The sequence below is a fragment of the Podarcis tiliguerta genome, assembly GCF_965153285.1.
Source record: "Podarcis tiliguerta genome assembly, chromosome: 5".
Taxonomy (NCBI): domain Eukaryota; kingdom Metazoa; phylum Chordata; class Lepidosauria; order Squamata; family Lacertidae; genus Podarcis; species Podarcis tiliguerta.
The window spans coordinates 42616127-42632708 of NC_139538.1; the positions used below are offsets into that span (position 1 = coordinate 42616127).

The window sequence follows — 16582 nt, forward strand, 5'->3', positions numbered from 1 at the left end:
TCCTCCTCAGTGGGATAATTTACGATACAGGTTTAATTCTCTTAGTGAGCTCACGCGCCAAACTCCCCTGTTCTTTGTTTCCCATAGCAGGTGGCATTACCATGAACAGGGAACATGCTTCAGTCTCTCACATGGTGTTTTACAATCTCCCATCTGTGGCAAGACACAGGTGGACAGCTTTGCGATAACGTGCTGTGCAGCCCTATGGATTTTCACAGCAATCCATTTCTCTGTATTCCAAAAGGCTGCAATGGGATTTTTGCTTGTAGCATCTGCCTTCAAGAAAGGAAGGATACACTTTCCGAAGCACGCCCATCAATCCTCAGAGCTGCCGGTTCACCTGGGAGCAGCTGGGAGATATTCACTTTCTGTATTAGAAGGGGAGCATGAGCAGGATAAGGGGGAAGGTAGGAGGGGATGAGCTTGCTTGCCTGATGTGACAGCTTAGGGACATTCATCCTTGGAAGCTGCCTTAGACTTGGGGCTCATCCTGGCCCTGCTGCTTTCCCCTGGGGAAATGTGCGGTTCAGTGCTAAATCAAAACAAACAGCAATCGGATTTTCTGTGGATTGCCGTTTGTTCCTATTTAGTGCTAAATAGCAGGTTTTCCAGGGGAAAGCGGTTGGGCAAAAGCAAAACCGTTTGGGCCCATGCCTTGAAAGCATGGGACAAGCAGAAAACCACTAGTCCCCATGCTTTCTAGGCTCTGGACAAGTGGGAGTATGGGCAAGCCCTAGATCAGATTGTTTGGCCATGAAATCCAGCATTGTCTTCTTTGACTGGCAATAGTTCTACATGGTCGCAGGCAGAGGTCTTTCCCATCATCTGCTGCTTGATCTTGTTCACTGGGGATGACCCAGATTGAACTTGGGACCTTCTACATGCAAAGCATGGGCTCTGCCAGTGAGCTATAGCAGTGCACATTTTGCCTCAGAGATCTTGGGTTCTAAGCACCTTGACCTGGGCAGGGAGGGAGAACCATTTACTGATTTTCCTTGGTCAGCACAGTATCTTGAGCCAGCACTGCAGGCAAAAGAAAGAAAGAAAAAGAAATCTCATGCTCAATGTAATATCCATTCTGGATGTTATGCAAAGTTCATGCACGCTCAGCAACAGAAATGAAATGAATAACTGTGTCCAATTTGTCTTTCTGCACAAAATATTTCCTTTTCAAAGTATATTTATGTGTGTGAGAGTATTTCTTGATTCTCACACTTTGCACTTTGAATCTTCTAAGAAAGTGGGACTAAATTTGTTGGTCCTTTTAGAAAGTTTTGAAAACCAAAATTTGCATTATTATTATTTTTTAAGTCTAATTTAAAAGTGGGGTCTTGCATTCCCTTACTCATTCTTTCTAAAAAAAAAAAAAAAATCACTCCTCTTCCTCCTTCAGTTTACTTGTGCTTGAATGGCGAGTGGAGGAGAGCCAGAGTCACCCCTTTTGGGCCAACCCAATGCCAAAGCACAGCCATGAAACATTTTCACTTGTAAAACAAGAGACAGAGGAGGCAGTGTTGGTAAATAGCCCATTAACACACTGTGTCACTCCATTAACTTCAAAGAGTAAACATCTCCTTTATTTTCCCTCCCACTCTCAGAGTGGAGATTGTGAGATTCTGTAGTGTCCAGGGCCAGTCAGGATGGCTTGCGGAGGAGTAGAAATAAAATCCGCATCTCAAGATTTCAAAATTTAAGGCCCTCTTTATGCCACATGAAATCCAAGGCCCCAAATTTTCAAGTAAAACCCAACATTTGTAGTCCATTAAGTTGGAATGCTTGAATCTGAAATTGGTTTCTCTCACTCCAATGCACAACACCAACGCACATGCAGGCACTGCCAAAGCACCACGCTGACTATTATTATTATTATAAATAATAATTGTTTGTTTATTACCCACCCTTCACCCTAAGGTCCCAGGGTGGGTTACAGCATTAACAAAAATATTAAAAACAATTTTGAACAACTTACTAGCTTTGTGGGCAATTCCACTAAAATGCTTCCTTGAGCTGTTCTTGACCTAACCACTGCAGGTGGCTATCAGGTATATATAGTTGATGTATGTATGTATGTGTGTGTATATATATATATATATATATATATATATATATGTGTGTGTGTGTGTGTGTGTGTGTGTTTTTTTAATATCTACTAGCCTATGTAAAAATATCAAGTTGGCATACAATATACAGTAGTATATGATAAAAGATGAAACACCGGGGGGGGTAGCTTTTAAAAAAAATCATTAAAATGACTGGCTAATTGAAACAATTTAAATAGCTGAATAGGTTAATAGTGAGGATATCTGCTGGAAGAGTGTTCCTCAGCATGGAACCAGCAACTTGACTTCTTGTTTGTTTAATTGGTATACCACCCCTCATCCGTAGATCTCAGGGTGGTTCAAAACAAAAAGATACGATATAAAACACAAAATACAAAATAAAAAAGATTTTTAAAACCCCATAAGCCAATAAACACCCTCTCTGCTCCCAGCTCCCATTACGAAATTTTATTTCATAAAATTTGTGCTTGGTTTTTTTTAAAAACCCCACTGAAAGTGGCAGTTGAGGCCTCTGTAACACAGTGGACAAAGAACTGTGCTCCACCAGATAATCTCCAGATGATCTGGATGATGTATGCTGGAAGTAGCTGAAGAACTATTCTTTCAAACCACTCAGCCACAGAATGAGATTTCCCATCCGTCCTGCAAATCCTGCACTCATTCTCCTGACACTAGTTTGGATTAGATAGTAACGCTCCATGCCAACCGTCCACATAGTTTCTGCTAGGCTACACTATATACACATGCCCGTGACACAACTCAACACTCTTCTCTGAGTGTCTTGCTTCAGGACTTGCTTTATTTCATTCATTTCTTGTGCGTTCTGCTTTTTCCCTATGGAACTCCTAGAATATGTAGGAGGCAGCCTCCTATCCAGCCATTGACTGCAGCCAGACCTGCTTAGCTTCAGCAAGATGACTGCATTATGCGCTTTCAGCCTGTGCCATGAGGCTTTGAGAATTATCAGCTCGGGCAGCACTCTGGAGCTCAATCCGAGTCTGAGAGCAAAGAATGGCAGCAGCTCATTGTGGCAGCCCTCTCATCCAAACCACTGCACTCAGCACCCTCTGTGGCAGTGGGACAGCTGCGGAAGATGGAGTCTAGACTGCCCAACTCCGTTCACCTGGATGGCTCGGTTACAAATGGCAATTGAGCAGAAGCCATGATGCTCCACCACAGTCAAAGAGGGAAGGAGATGTTGCAAACATCTCATTTTACAAAAAAATGCACTATGCTCACAGCTTCTCCTTTGCCAGTGACATCTGGCTGCCTCTCCAGGCTAAGCTCCTCTCCCATACAGCTGGAAATTCTAACATTTGCAGGAATGACAGAACGCGGAATCAGTCGCATGGCCTTGGATGCAGAAAGACCTGCTGTTGGACTTGGGGAAGCAGAGAGGAAAGAAACATGCCTTTGATGTGAACAATACAAGCTCTTAATTGTGATTCCTTTGAAACAGCAAAAAGGGCCGCATTCCACACTGTCCATGACAGGACATAAAACACCATCCCTGATTTCTTTCTCTTTTATTTCTTGTGCAAAGTGTTTGAGAACCTGATCTGAGGCTTCGGTTTCATGACTTCCCTCAGCAAACGTGACTTTTCACAGGGAAAGTGGCAAAATCCCACTTCCCCTTTGTTTCTGTGGGAATTGGCTCATGCTTGCAGCCTCTCTCACGCCTTATGCCTGTTATCGGATCCGACACGAATGCCTGCAGCTCGACCATTTGATCCCTTCCTATATGGCTAATTTCTCCACCCCTGCCTCCCTCTGCTTGGTCAAATTCACAGGTTGTGACTGTTTTATTAAAACTTTGAATGTTAGACCGCGGTGGAAGTATAGTTAGAAGTCATCAGTCTGAGTCAAAATAAAACTGAGGAGGGTTCAGAATACAGAACCCATTAAAAAAGTGGAAGTCAAGAGGAAAAGAAGTCAGACATGTTGTTATTTAAGGGGTGGAGAACATATGAACAAGAGATACATGAAAGCAACTCTCAGATTCATAGCTGTCAACGTTTCCCTTTTTAAAAGGGAAATTCCCTCATTCCGAATAGGATTCCTCGCAAGAAAAGGGAAAAGTTGACAGCTATGCTCAGATCTATAGATAAAACTTTCAGATTTTCCCCATTTTGTTTATAATGCTCTCAGAATCATCACACCAAAGCTCAGAATAGGATATATCAACCAGGTCCCAAAACATGGTATTAATTATGGCCTCACCCACACTTAAATTTCCTTTGCTCTTTCCAGGCACAGTCCACAATTAAAGCTCTTTGTTCAAGCACCCTTTTTTCCCCTTCAGAGCTTTCATTGAGAAAACTTGCTCTTTAAAGCTCAATCGGAGCAAACATCATTCCATGGAATACCCAAATTGACTCAAATTGATATTTGTTCTTATTCAGCAAAAACTAAAAACTCAGGGTCAGATGATTAGGATGTTAACCCTGCTTTGTTTCTACAGTTTACCTGAAAAGTCTTATATTTGGTTCCTTTGGATTGGCAGGACTCCCCAGGCCTAACCACCCACCACAGATGTTTATCCAGTCTGCTTTCATTCAGATTAGTTGATGCCCTCCTTTTCAAGATAACTCACTGCGAACCTTATGTTGGATTATGGAAAATGCAGCTGAGACGAAATATACCTTTGAAAGCAAGAGAGGAATGGGAAGGAACTCGGTGACGGCAACAATCAAGTGTAAAGGCACAGCTGCTTTTATTCATGAGTGTTAATAAGTTGAGAAAACAGGCAGAGGTGGAAGGCAAGCTATGAGATCACAGGAGCGTGACTATGCTGAGACATCTCAAGAGCTCTTGATAGGAATTAGGAGGATGCTGACTCCCAGCAGTCCTGTATCCTGAGGTGGTTTGGAGGATACATCTTCTTGCCCTACCTCTTCAATCAAAAGCTGAGGATCCTTTCTCCTCCTGGTTTTCTGATGGAGTGTTGCTCTAAAATTAGGAGACAAAATGCAGCTGTCAGAACAAAGAGCTCAGGCGATGATGGATGGGCACCAAGATGACTCTGGCTGCTCGTTATCCCCTGCCCTGCCTTGGCGCTCGACAAGGGGATGATGCAGTGGATTGCTACGAGCCACGCAGGCGGATACCAGGGAGAGAGAGAACAGGAGCAACACACACTGGTCGAAAACGTTTGCTTGACAATCTAAACAGAGGAATTCACTTTTAAATTGTCCAAGTCCTAAGGGGCACAGGGATCAGGCAGTGTTTGCATGGGCGTCATTCTGCAAAAGAGGTAACTCAGAAAGGTTCCAAAGCATTCGGCAAAAACCCTGAGATCTTTATGCAGAGCAGACACTAATGTTCTGCTCCAAACTTCTTTGCACAGGTCTGTTTTAGAAACGGCACATCGTTCCAGTGGGTGAGCTAAGATTAACCTGTGTCCTGGCACCTTCGTGGTTGCTGGATGGATAGAATTGCAATACAAAATTTCTGCTTTGACTGGCAAAGCAGACAGCCTAGTACTTTTCTACATACACTTGATGTCATACACACATAATAACTAAGTGTGGTGTTTATTTTAGCTTACTTTGAGCCTTGGAGATGTGCTGTGGCTGGATTTGGTTAAAATAAAGATGGGCATTTTTGTGTCTTAGGTCCAGTATGGTGCAAATGGTTGCAGAATGTAGACCCTCGCTGTTGTAAGGATAGCACAAAGTTCTAGATTGCAACAACTTTATTCTAGATAACAAACAGGAGATTTCATTTTTTTAGTTCTGGCCTCCAAAAAACGTGCTATTCTTTTCCCCAGTGCACCAACGGAGAGTTCCTTTAGTATCTAAGCATGAACAGTATTTTCCCCACCCCACCACAAGGCAAGATCTTCCCTCAGGCAGAAGAGTTATGTTGTGCAGTCCTCATTGCTGTTGAACCCAATAAACATTCATACTATATGCATCAAAACAGGTGCCTTTGCTTGCAGTTAGTCATTTCTCAAGGTTGCCTTCTAGCATATGAGTTCACATTTTGATAAAGATTTGAGTAGAATAATCTCCAACTGTGTATGTCATATACCTACAGCATGAATGGTTGCTTCTTTCTTCAAGAACAGTACTGACAGGCTAAATTCTCAAGACAAATGGACAGGTGCAAAAAGGGGCAAGGGAGAAACTGTGATTCTGGTGTTACAGTTCTGATAAACTGGTCGAAGCCCCCTTCCTAGATGGTCCAAGAAATAACAATAACAATAACAATAACAATAACAATAACAATAACAATAACAACAACAACAACACAACTTTTAGGAATATAAATTTCCCTCTTGTTTTTTTATGTCTCTTTTTTATTTTAAAAAAATAAATTTTATTAGAGTTTATAAAGAAAAATACAAAGATTATTGTCAAATATATTTTTGGGGTCCAAACTAAAACATTAATCCAGAGGCAAAAAGGAGAAAGAAAGAAAGAAAGAGGAAGAGATAAAGAAAAAGAAAAAGGAATAGAAAAGGAATTAGAAGAGAGAAAGTGAAAAGAGAGACAGAAAAGAGAAAAGAGAGTGAGAAAAAGTTAAGAAGCTAAGGAACTTCCTATTCTTCATCTGTCCACTATATACAGTGGTACCTCAGGTTACATATGCTTCAGGTTACATACGCTTCAGGTTACAGACTCCGCTAACACAGAAATAGTGCTTCAGGTTAAGAACTTTGCTTCAGGATGAGAACAGAAATCGTGCTCCGGCGGCACAGCAGCAGCAGGAGGCCCCATTAGCTAAAGTGGTGCTTCAGGTTAAGAACAGTTTCAGGTTAAATATGGACCTCCGGAACAAATTAAGTACTTAACCCGAGGTACCACTGTATAAACATTATTCACTTCATCCACTTCAGTATTACACCTAATAAAGCCATTGTTTTTTTGATGTCTCATATTGAAAGGAACTTGAAAATCAGAAGAATCTAGAAGATATTGGGAAAATATTCTCTTAAAATGGGTTGTGTCTTGAAAGTGGCATTGCTACCTCTGTTCTCTGTGACTGCAGAAGCATAGAATCAGAAGCCATGTGTATTTCAGATATTTCTAGGAAATCCTTAGCAATTATTTGGTTCCTTGAGCCCATCTGCAAGAAGCAATGTCTTCAAAGAAGAAATGGGTGCCATAGGGAGCAAGAGTAGGCCCATATTTGCGATCTGCCTGCTTTTCAAATAAGAGGAGCAATGCCCCTATGCCCTGGTGTGACAACTGAAGGGCATTCTGTGTCCTTTTAGTCTGCACCCTGCAATAAGGCTGGGCTACCTTGCTGGCAGTGTCCCAACCTAGCCTGCCTTGCTGATTATTACTGAGTGGCAGCACAGCAGGAGATCTGTGCAGCAGGAAAGTTTGTCTCTTGAGCTATCAAACATCTCATGTGTGGAAGTCCTGGCATCCTGGACACCTTCCAGATTGGGAAATTACCTTCTGCCTCCCTGACTACCCCCTGCAGTTTAAATGGGAAACAGTCTTCTCCCTTCTGCCTCTTCCAATTGCTCCAGAGGGTTTTTGTGAACTGTAAAACAGCTGCCATCAGAGGTGGGAAAGGCAATGAGTTGCTGGGGCCATAGGGTTGACTTAGTGAAGACTTAGATGACTGTCACCTGTTGACTTGTCAACACCATTCCCCATAACGCCTTGGCACAGGATGCCTTCCAGGGCTAATATTGACCTGGTCTGGCAAATGCATTCAGATCTGCTGGGATCAGGGCGTACAGACCAATGTTCAGTCATATTAGATGTGCAGAGTAAATGGGTTGTCTTCTGTCCTCTGTTTCATTATAACAGTTTCAGCTTTAAAGCAAAATTGCCTCCTCAGTAGAGCAGAAAAAATATGGCAAATATCATATTCATGATGGATAAGAACATTTACTGAGGGAGCAGGATGGTAGATTTTAATGTCCTACTCAATGTGATGTCAACAAAATCACTGCTGAATATTACTAGTGCAGATTTAGTGCATGTTTACACAGAAGTAAGTCGCACTATACGGTCCACAATGTTCACTGGCGCTTACGCCCTAGTAAATGGGCTTAGGATTTCAGCCTCACTGTTGACCACTGTATACCCAGGATCTTGAAAACTGGAGAAGATGCAGTGAAGAGCTACAAGCATGAATTAGTGGATGGAGGACAAGCATGACCAAGAGATGCTAAAGAATATTGACCTGTTTATCACTAAAAATATGATGAGATTGTTGAAGTGTCTTCCCAATAGATATTTGCTTGAGTTTTCTGCTGTGTTCCCTGATAGGTAAGAGGGTGGAAATTAAATGGTGGCTCATACCCAACCATTGCACACGTAGAATGACTTCCTGGAGTGCAATGGAACTTCTGGGTTTTCCCTGAACCTTCCAGAGAAGATATGGGGGAACCACAGGGCTTGGGGAAAGAGACATTACGTTGGACTTTTGGAAGTTGTTCTGTGTGTGCAACCCAATGTGTGGGAATAAAAATTAAAATAAAACCATATCTTTTATGCATATCTCTGAGTGATTGGGCACTCAGATGATATTTCCAGTTGAATTCTTAAACAATTTGCATAACCCGCAGAGTGACTTTGTCAAGAATGTTCCTTGCTTGAGTGTTAACAAAATCTAGTTTTAATGGTCTGGTTTTGTTATAACTGGGGGAAAGTTAATTTGGTTAGTGCTATGTTGACTCTGGGGTCACGCTACAATCTCTCAGAGATTCATTTTGATGTTCAAATGAGGTGCTATGCTACTTTGCAGGCATGGGTAAGGAACTGCAGAGACTGGGCTGCTGTAGTATCATTGGTGGCAATGCACATGGGAATGTTTACTCAGAGGTATGACCCACAGTGATTCAGTGCTGCTCACGCCCAAGTAAATGCATGTAGGATTTCAGTTTAAGAGGAGGATCAACAATTCTTCAGTGTCTACGCAGAAAGGGGTAAAAGAAGAGTTATTTCATCATCCAGTGAGTAAATGAGTTCCAATCAATGGGGCCCTCAATTTAAACCACATGAACTTGTTGGAATATACAATCTAGGTTCCTTCATCTTTTTTTGTAAACCAGAAAAAGTATCTGTATTGGAGTAAATTATTGGGAGTTATTGGTTTGTTGTCTGTGTTTTACCTATTTATTTGTGCCTTGGTCTTGTGTTTTTATCTTGTGAACTATCCAGAGTTCTTTTGATGAAGGGCAGTATATAAATCTAATAAAATAAAACAAAACAAATAACATTAAGAAAAGGGACTGTAAAGCATTTAAAACATTATACACTTTCCACTGTCAGTAGTTTAGTGATGGTCAGAAATTTGCAGTCTCTGGCCCTCTTTGATGCACTTATCCTCACTGATTTTGAGCCCAGTTATATTATAAAAAGCCAGAATGACTAATGTTAAGCTACTGGAAAATTTTGTAATGGAAATTAAACCTTCTGCCAACATTTTCCAACATCCAAATGACAGATTTGAGCTGAATGTTGCAAGAGAGGAGAGGAACAGAAGAAACCCACTGTTGATACTATAGGGGTCAGGCAAACAGCCTTGAGTCTTTGGGTGCTTCCAGAACATCATTATTTTAAGGTGGGATTCAGTTACAACCTTGGCAAATTCAGGTTGTGTAATGATAGTTGATCAGGAGGTCTGGCACAACAAACCTGCTTCCCCAAAAGATCAGACTTTCTGCAATAAGGAACATGATGGGGAACTGCATTGGATTGTGTGGAGTGGCACTTGCTTTCTCCAGTCCATCTGGATTTACAGATGGGGCCATACCACTACCTGAGCTATGATGATGCCTCTGGGACTCCCCTGCATTTTTCATATGAAGCACAAGGTGTGTCAGACAACCCAGGTGAGTCTTTACTGTCTTCATTGGGATTATGAATACTGATATATTGATTGACTCGCCGGGGGGGGGGGGGGGTGGACGATGCATGAGACTCTGTTGCACCAGAGGGTATGAACCTAATTCAAATTATAAGAAATTTGGCCCACAAGGCCAATCCTGTAAAGGAAAGGTTCCCTACTCCTGTGTTAAAGGTTTTTAACAGATGCTTGATGGCATAGGAGCCAACTCCTAGGGGCCAAGGTCCCTTAGGCGCCGCCCCCAATAAAATATTTGAGGAGGCCATCCCCCCTCAAGTTGATTCTCAGTAGTGGCACCCGCCCTGTGGAACGCCCTCCCACCAGATGTCAAAGAGAAAAACAACTACCAGACTTTTAGAAGAGGTCTGAAGGCAGCCCTGTTTAGGGAAGCTTTTAATGTTTGACAGACTATTTTATTTTAATGTTTTGTTGGAAGCCACCCACAGTGGTTGGGGAAACCCAGCCAGATGGGTGGGGTATAAATAATAAATTATTGTTATATTATTATATTATTCAAATGAAATGGTGTGCATGTGCTGCATCTTGTGATTGATTATGTAGGGCAGGGCTTTCTTGTTGTCCCCCCTCCCCCAATATTCTATTCAATATTGGCATATTGGCAACCCTGCTGGATGTCCGTTTGTAGCAGCAGATACCTGACATTGGCCAGAGAGTTGGACCAGATACCTTTGAAAGTTGGAGCACCATGGGAGCGTAAGTAATCAAGGGTCTACTAAGCATGGCAGGTTTGATGTGGTAGGGTACCCTTTTCTTAGCAATAGGAACAAAAGTTAGAAACTTCATTGGCCTCCAAACAAGGAAGGAGGGGATATGTGTACTTTTGAACACAAGGTTGCTGTGGCTATCATGGCGTATGTACCTGGCCATACGCAACACCTCTGTACCTTCTTGAGTTTATTATCTGTTATTTGTTGAAAAAACAATAAAAATATTTCATGGGGGAAATAATTATAGGATATTCCCCCTCTCTCCCCCCAGCACATCTTTGCCCCTTTGGGGGGCACAAAGTTTGATCACAAGCCAAGGTATCCAGCCCAGGAGGAACCTCTTTCATAGCCAATCATTGCTGAGATGGTGACTATGTAGGAATTAGGTTCTTTCCATGCTATCAAGAGCAAGCAAGCTACAAGCCAAAATGAATAAGCCTTTCCACTACATAGAGAAATGTGCTCTTGTCTCCCCTGTGTTGGCAGAACAATGCAGCCACCAGCCTGACATTCCACTATGACACGTGAGCCAAAATGGAAAGGCAGACCATTGACTGGGAGTGATTTGTGGGTGATGTGTATTCTAAAACAAGAGAGAGCACATTGTCTGGTTTTATTGAAGTTATATTTGGGGTAGAGTAAGAAATAAAAAGGGGAACGCGGGTGGCACTGTGGTCTAAACCACAGAGCCTACGGCTTGCCGATCCGAAGGTCAGCAGTTTGAATCCCCACAATGGGGTGAGCTCCTGTTGTTTGGTCCCAGCTCTTGCCCACCTAGCAGTTCGAAAGCACATCAAGTGCAAGTAGATAAATAGGTGGGAAGGTAAACTGCTCTGGTTTGCCAGAAGCAGCTTAGTCATGCTTGCCACATGACCCAGAAGCTGTCTGAGGACAAACGCCGGCTCCCTCAGCCAGTAAAGCGAGATGAGCACCGCAACCCCAGAGTTGTCCGTGACTGGACCTAAAGTTTATTCTATTTCTAGCAAAAGACACAGGAAGATCAAGGGTGTTCTGGAATGGCATCACCAACACAGAGAAGCCCCTGTCTCTTGTGCTCCCTCACCAAATCTCCTTGCACTTAGAGCAAGGCTTTTGACATTGATCTTCATTTCTGGGCAGACCAGTGGGATAAGTGGTCCCCAATAATAGTGACTGGTGGTCAGTGGACCTGGCAGGGCTGCTAGTGAATCATGGGGCCCTGGCTAATGAGATCACAGGGATGTGGACCATTGTCATTTTCTCCCCATCCTCCTCCCTTGCAAAGATGCTGTGGAAGCCTTAACAAATGCTTAGCACCTTAAGTGTCTTATTGTGGTTCAGAAGGGGTCCCTGCTGTCAAGTGGTGGCTGGAAGGGCAGAGGTCAGAGAGGCCAACAGTAAGTGGAGGAAGAGCCAGCTAATTCTACATTTGTCTCCATCCTCCTCCCTGTTGAGTAGTACAAGGGCAATACTGACATGAAGCAGAAGGAAGCTGACAGCCTGTGGCACACTTTGGACTGGATGCAAGTAAGATGGCAGGAGGTGGCAGCTGGAGGCAGGTCGAGACTGGTGGGGCGATGGACCAGTCTCCACTGTATCCACTCTGAAAGTAACCAAAGCATGAATAACTGAAGCCAAGTCCACTTTCTCCAGGTAAGCCAAAGCTTGTAAAAGGCACTCCTCCTAGCTACTGTGGCCATCTGAGCATCTGGAGAAAGTGATGGATCACTGAATACTCTGGAGCTTAAATACCACCTACCTGAAGAGCAGTGCAACCTCACCTAGATCAGCAGTGTTCTTGACTCACAGTTCCTCTGTTTTGTCTGGATTTATCTGCAGTTTCGTAAGCTGCAGTTTTGTAAGCTCCATATTCCACTCCTGAACTGACCTTAGATTGCTTGCCTTGAAAACAGAGAAAACTTCATTTCGCTTCTTCCTCCTCAAAAATTGTACTTCCTCTGCATACTGTCAGGTTATACTCTATCTTCTCTCAACGAATCATCACAGACAGATGAGGATCAGTGCAGATGTCAAACGCAGCTCTGGCACAGCCTCTGTTTGGATTTGCTCCCTTCTCCGTGTTCTTCTTCCCTCTCTGCCTCTGCTGCAGGATGACACTCATCCATCATCAGCATTTTAAATACAAGCACATCACTGAGTTTCTCATCCCCCTTTCCCTCCCTGCTCATTGCAGGGCTTGGCCTCACTCAACTGCCTCCTCACTTTCCACTGCCTGCTGAAGTTGTGTAATCCTCTATTTGGTTTAGTTCCACATGGCTTCCTTGTGCATGGATGAAAGAATCCAATGGGAGATGAGTGAATTACACTAAATAATAACAGGCGGTTTGCTCTGATAATTTTCATAATGGCACAGGCATACACACAGACTCACATGCATTTATTCATAAATACGCATCCATCTGAACAGTTACAAGCACCAGATGTAAAACTGGAGCAGGCCCATAGAAAACAGTAACCCTGACCATTGTGTGTTTTACCGGCGGGTGGCGAATCTTAAGAAACTGATTACTATAATTACGTATGTATTCAAATTATCAGATCACTATATTCCAAAGGTAGCCCATTCCATTCCTTGTCTTGTTCATCTTCACAGCAATCCTGTTTAAAAGGACACAATTTGCCAAGGGAAAAATGAGTCATATGACACCACACATTTAAAGCACATGGATTCTCCCCCAATAATCCAGGGAGCTGTAGTTTGTTAAGGGTGTTGGGAATTGTAGCTCTGTAAGGGGTAACCTACAATTCCCAGGATTCTTTGGGGGGCCCATGTGTGGTGGGGATGTGGCATTAAATGTATGGTGGGGGTGTGGCATTAGCAACAGCAGCTTGCCCATGGTCAGCCTATGAATTCATGGCTGAAGTGGGACCAGTCTAGCACTTCAGCCACTGAATCACTCTAGTCTAGTGGATTCTGGTCTGCATATCAGAACATGAGCACTTAGGCTAGTTGTAATTATGAAGGGTCATAGCTTGGTGGTAGAGCACATACATTGCAATCAAAATGCCCCAGCTTCAATCCTCAGCATCTCTAGGTGGGGATAGGAAAGATTTCAGTCTGAGACCCTGGAGACTATTTCCAGTCAGTGCAAATGAAGACTAGATGGACCAGTAATCTGGCTCAGCATCAGGCAGATTCCTATGTTCCTGTGACCTGAACCCATTGGAATGGACTCTCAGGTTCTAATCTCAGTCAAACTAGGGGTAAACAAAGAGGAAAAACCAACTGAAACTGTTTGGTTTACACTAGGAGCAATTTTTGGCTGTGGTTCCACCATATATTTAGTGGCTGTTGATGTTTTTGGGTGATGCCATGGCCTCTTGCTAGTGCAACAAAAGTTTATGATGATGACAACTGGGAACAATCAGACTAAGAGAACCTGAGACGCAAACTTTAATCTGCTACAAGCTATGCTAGGTCTAGACCCATTGATCTAAAAGGGACCTGACACTCAGATTCTGTTCTGCAACACACCATGCCTTGTTTTAGAGTGACCTCCCTTTTGAAAGCTCCAGTCCTGGATCTCAGATTCCAAATCCTCATTACACCAGGTGTAAATCCAAAATAACTCCACTGACTCCTTTGGAATCACTCTGGATTTATGAGGGGTGAAACCGAGCTTGCTATCTGTCCTGACTGATTTACGGGTGTAACTGATCTCTGAAATCCTGGCCCAGTATCTTTCCTAGCTGCATATGGAGAACGGCAGACGAAGAGAGGGTTGTTTCGGAAAGTTGGAGCAGAATGCCAGGGACAAGTCATGTCATTGCCTCACTATCCATTTACCAAGGGAGCAGCATTTTGTTGAGCTCCATCGATATTTCATCTCGTCAAATAACTGTGGCTCCATGTCAAAGGAGTTCTTCAGAAAATAAATGGTGGGGGCTGAGGGAAAGAAAGGGAAATGGACATCTCTTATCCAGGAAACTCTTCCCCATAACCTTTCTAGCCTCGCTACCCTCACTTGTTGGAGGGAAACTCTCCCCTCCTTGAAATAGCTTGATACTTGTTAAAAGAAAGAAAAGAAACCTTGCTGTGGTGGAGGTGGGGACACACTAGATTTTATCATCAAAGCAAAATGAGCTGGAGCACAGCCTCTGTTGCACACATGACTCCTAACTTCTGATATGTCATGCATGGCTGCTCAGATTTAAACAGAGCGGCTTATTTTAGCTGCAGTTTATCTTCTCTGCGTGCCCTGTTCAAGAGAAAAGGGAGGGAGAGGGTTATTTAAAGGGAAGCCCCTGAAGTGGCAGACCTGAACACTACTAATTATAGAAAGCAGAAGGTGCATTGAAGCTAAAGGAGGGAAACTGTTTTTCTCAGCTAGTGGTCGGGATTGGCATTCTGCGTAGGCAGTGCCTCATTTAAGCTACATGAGGCCTAATGGAAAAGGAGAGGATTGGCCATGTTGGGATAGAAGTCAGGCCTATGGAGAATCATCCTTAACCGCTGGCAGGATGGCAGATCCATGGAGGGCCTGAGGCCTTGGGCTGAGGAGAGCCAGTCAGTTATGTAAATTGAAGCTAATGAAATCCAACCCAGGTGGCATCATTAATTAGAGTAAATCAGCCTGTGTTGCCCTGGTGCCAAAAGAGGGAAGAGATAGTGGGGAGAGTGGGCGGGGGGTGGGCACGGGACAGGAGGACTGAAGAGAAAAGCTTCAAGGAAGCCTGTGTGCCAGCATGCCGTGAGCCTACGGGTATCCATTCAAAATTTAATAGACGTGGTGGCTGTTTCAGGGAATTCTATGGAGCTGCTTTCTGGAAATAAAGGGTGCCCATTACATTTTATGAAACACTGATGTTCTGAAATATAGGACATCTCTTAAAATAAGGGACATCAGGCAACTCAACAGGGGATGGATTGGGGAGATGCCAGCATTAGGTTCATCCAAGGCCTGGATAGGAGTGGAGGGGGCAGAATGAAGGGCTTTGGTAGGCCAAAGGGAAGGGAAGTAGATAATAATAATAATAATAATAATAATAATAATAATAATAATAATAAATTTTATTTATACCCCGCCCTCCCCAGCCAAGTAGAGCACTCAGCTTGGCCAAGACTGTTCAGCAGCTCTGCTGAAGCCTTGGTAGGTGAGGATGAGGGGGCAGTGGAGGGCATGGGCAAGTCCCCGTTTGCCTCTGAAGCTCACTGGACGGCCTGGGCAAGATGTTATCATTCACCGACAGGTTGCTTTGAGACTTAAAAGCAAACATAAATCAGAAATGCCTGGGTTTTTTCAGGGGAGAAAGATAAATCGATGAAATTGTTGCACAGTCATAGATCTGGAAAGAAGCTATTTTAATTTCAGCAGACATGTGAGTTTTGTGTCATTTTGGAAAATAAGTTTTTATTTTATGGTTTAGTATTCTTTTTATTTTGAATGACATATGGGGGGGGGGACATAATCTTTTCAGAGTTTAGGGCCTCTAACGTTCTTAATCTGGCCCAGTCGATTAAGCATTGACACACAGCTGATGCAAAAGGAACCCTCAGCACAGATACTGTGCAGTGGCTGTGCATCAGTGATGAGCCACTATGAAAGAAGATGGTGGACATGCACCTATAGAGCTATAGTTCTTCAGGAGGTTTCTCCATCTTGTTTTTGCTCTTCATAGTTTCTTTCCCAAAATTAAGGCTGTCATACATTTGGATTTTCCAAGACTTTACCGGCATTTCAAAGGCAGGTGTGTTTTTTTTAAAAAAACACACTAAAAAAACCACAACTCAGCTATTTCAGTGGTTTCCTAAACCCTATCGAAATGAGAATCCATGAGCTATAGGCTTCATCTGCCATAATAGCCACTGGAGGCTCTGGTGGTGAATGCCAAACTGAAGATAGATTCTAGTTTCTCCAAGACAGATGGAGAAAATGGTGGTGGCCGCATCTACAGAGGTGGGTGAAGGAGACCTGGCTCTTTTTCTCCTGGTATGCTACAGAGCTGGTAGCCATTTGCTCCCTCCCTCCCTCCTGTGTT

The 16582-nt window shown here is 43.3% G+C and overlaps 1 long non-coding RNA gene across 1 annotated transcript in view; it reads right to left on the minus strand.

Moving 5' to 3' along the window:
• Positions 1-4836: 4836 nt before the first annotated feature.
• LOC310678190 overlaps positions 4837-16582 on the minus strand; it is a 66568-nt gene continuing 54822 nt past the window's right edge. Inside the window, exon 3 of the long non-coding RNA XR_014511684.1 lies at positions 4837-5009. This is a non-coding gene — a long non-coding RNA (uncharacterized lncRNA). The remainder of the gene's footprint in view (positions 5010-16582) is intronic.